The sequence below is a fragment of the Mizuhopecten yessoensis genome, unplaced genomic scaffold (assembly GCF_002113885.1).
Source record: "Mizuhopecten yessoensis strain PY_sf001 unplaced genomic scaffold, ASM211388v2 scaffold7547, whole genome shotgun sequence".
Lineage (NCBI taxonomy): Eukaryota > Metazoa > Mollusca > Bivalvia > Pectinida > Pectinidae > Mizuhopecten > Mizuhopecten yessoensis.
Genome location: NW_018407102.1, coordinates 1,447,394 through 1,450,704, shown reverse-complemented (window position 1 = coordinate 1,450,704; position 3,311 = coordinate 1,447,394). Strand labels below are relative to the sequence as shown.

The window sequence follows — 3,311 nt, the reverse complement described above, 5'->3', positions numbered from 1 at the left end:
GGCCTGTTCATGTGTCAGACTGTCATGTTGGTACCATAGAGTTACAGCCCTTTACTTACAGGCAAAGCCTTGTCCAGTCTAGTTTTCTAAAGTATTTATATAAGATCGATTTCAACAAAACTTTGCATAGATCTAACATATTACATGAACCTTTTTATGTCTTGCATGTCCCGTAATCGGGGTTGGGTCGTAGGGGTGCAACTGATATGTACCTATGTGTTCGTGACTGCCAGGTGGTTTACACCAGGATCTTGCCATCCTTAGTGTGATTTTATTGTCACATGATTTCATGCTATTAAATCATAATAGACATTCTTTGTCCTAGACTCGGTAATAAGCAGAACAAGATCAAAAGCATCATCAATCAATCTTAAAAGACAGCAACATATAAGGGGTTGATTTGGCAGCCAAACGTTTTGATGGTAAAACTAATGCTATATGAGTTTTGTTTCAGCAGCTATGTTATTAATCTATCTCCCCACTAATCTTTCAGTTCCTTGTCAGTGTCTGTTGGGACCTGCTTAATATGTTTTAAGTAGTGTAAAAAGTATGGAAGTTGATATACATGTGTGGCAGACTTTAATTGTACATAGGATTAAGGTCGCCTTCTAGCTTCGAGCTAGAGGGAATTTCCCTTTAGCCCAGTGGTAAAGCTTCCGACTAGGAACCTAGGGATCGAGGATTCGATCCCTGGTGGAAGCACACTTTTCTCTTTAATGTTACATACTCACTGAGTCCAAGTCAGGATCAGGTTCGAAGCTAGAATATGTTCTTTGAAACGGGGACATATGGAAATTGGATAAAACGAAATATTTTACTGTGTTTTATTTTTTAGCAATTTAGATTTTGGAATCTAGATGTAAGAAATATGTTTTACTTGCCCACATATTGCAGAAACCAATTCATATGCTATCTCTCTTCATTGCAGTATCTATTTTTACTGCCAGCTTATTGCAGAGTCTTTATTTAGCAGCCAGCTCATGGTATGGTTACGCAATAGTAAGGCCAGGTATAATTATAGATAAAAAGTTCAGAATAGGACGAGTTTGAACTGTTTTATATGGGGAGCTAATTTTATGAGTGTGCTGATTGTTGGGATCTATTTTAGGAGAGCATAACACTTTAGCCATGTACATATTCCTCCACCGTGTCCTCACAGTGTCAGTGAACTACACTAGAAGTAGTAATAATTACCGTATTTATCCAGAATTAAGCCCATGTCTGAAAATAAGCCCATTTATATTTATTGCATTTCAGTAAAAATGCCAGCAATTGCTATTTCAATCTCCTGTAATAAGCATGACTCATTCCTTTGAGTAAGATTGACTTACTTGAGTTAATTCCTTCTCTCTGAGTGGAGAATAAAGCCATGCACAAGTCCTCTCCAAGTGTTGCTGTCCTGGGCTGATCATGCTGCCTCTGTCCAAGGCCTGAAACCTAGATCTTCCTTTCTCGTTCAATAGTTCTCCTCCATGCCACTTTGGTGCTCTGAGTAAGATATTATGTATTAAACCCCTGGGCCATTTGTAGTGTGGCAGATTTTAATTGTACATGTATAGGATTAAGGTCGCCTTCTAGCTTCGAGCTAGAGGGAATTTCCCTTTAGCTCAGAGGTAGAGCGTCTAACTTGGAACCTGGAGATCAATGGTTCAGGGTTCGATCCCCGGTGGAAGCCACTATTCTCTTTCCTGTTACAAATGGTGTCCATGGCCCTCCCTGTGGTGACATGGAAGAAGAACATGGGTTGTTGTATTCGATGGCGATAAAAAAAGGGGAATCTGGAGATCGAGGGTTCTATCCCTGGTGGAAGCACACTATTCTCTTTCCTGTTACAGTAGGATAAATACAGTATGTGGAAATACAGTTAGATGTATTAACATCAGTATAGTAGAATTGAACTCTGACGTTTTACTCAATATTGGTTGATTCTTCAATGTGTCGTATTAAGTTTTCATCAGATTAGAAAACATAGAATATCAAATTTCATCATTAGAGTGCAGACAGAAGTGTCCCATTTGTCCAGTGAACTGTGGCGTATCGGGAGCCTGCCCCGTGGTCGTCCTGTAACAGCTTTGCTTTAGTTGATAAACATTCATTGGCACTTTTACGGCATTCAAACATTTTATGATTTTTCATGTCAAGTTTAAATTGTTTTCTGTTTTTGCCCGTGGAGTGTTATTGTATCTCTGTCTCCACCCAGGAATGCCACCACCGGCTTGTTTTGTTATAGACATGGTTTGTGCTATTGTCTGTTGGATTTCAAAGTCAATATGATGAGTTCTACATAAAGGGAAGCTCAGCATCTAGTCAGAGGTCAGTATCTTAAAACATCCTGTCCGTGTTCACAATGTATTGTGTAGCCAGAACTGAACAATCTATTTTGATATCACAACAAATGTTTCTCATACAATATATTGGTTGGTCCAATGGATGGCATTGGTGTATTCCACGTTCTTTGTAATAACAGCCCAGGAGAGGATTTGACCATGCGTGTATATGATAAAACAAAAGTGGGGAGGGGGATACAAAATTATCAAACTTTGTACAAATATATACTCCTTCCTTAATGTTTAATTACATTTTTTCAAAAAAAAATTATATATATTTAAACACACAATCTTTTAAAAAAAATTACAAGTACGTACAGTCATGATATACCATTTTTTCTATAGTTAGTATTAAATATTTATTTTGTTGTAACTTGATAGCCACTTGTAATTTCTAAATAGACCTCCATCATAGTTGATTTTATATAAGTCTTCAATGGTATCCCTTTTCATCCCTTTAGACTAGTCCAGATCAAGGATGTGGAGCGTCCAATGTTGGATCTGAGGGTTGTTGGAACAGCTTGCACTCTTCAACATCAACAGCTTGTCATGTTTATCTTTGCTGTGTGGTTAGATATTACATTTTTATCGTAAAGTTAAATCAAGCAAATGATAATGATCTCATAATAGAAATCAAAGGTAGAACAGTTTGTATATAGCAGAGGACATGCTATTTGAAAGTCAAATTAAACATAAACCAGGATATTGATAGGGTACACTTGAATATGATTACAATAATTAAGTCTTAATGATTTGGTAAAGCAAATAGTAAAATGATTTTATGAATACCTTGCAATGGCCATACCCTAAAGTCACTGTGCTTGTTAATTTTCATTTGTCCTTTTTCATAACAATTCTTCCTCTGCTCATAATGTCGAACCCTTCGTTGGTCTTTTGTACACTAGCTTTAGTTAGTTCCCGTTTCATTATGAGGATCAGGAGCGGGCCCAGGTGAGGGCGTAATGGGCGTACGCCCCCCCCCCC

The 3,311-nt window shown here is 37.8% G+C and overlaps 1 protein-coding gene across 2 annotated transcripts in view; it reads left to right on the top strand.

Annotated features, from left to right (window-relative positions):
- Positions 1 to 694: 694 nt before the first annotated feature.
- The window catches only part of LOC110453920 (G protein-activated inward rectifier potassium channel 3-like), a 70,634-nt gene continuing 68,017 nt past the window's right edge, over positions 695 to 3,311 (top strand). Inside the window, exons 1-2 of one of the 2 annotated variants that reach the window (XM_021503160.1) lie at positions 695 to 2,313; positions 2,789 to 2,896. The gene's annotated coding sequence lies outside the window, so the exon portion shown is untranslated. Of the gene's footprint in view, positions 2,314 to 2,770; positions 2,897 to 3,311 lie in introns of those variants that run through there. The other variant, XM_021503161.1, reaches the window with a different exon arrangement.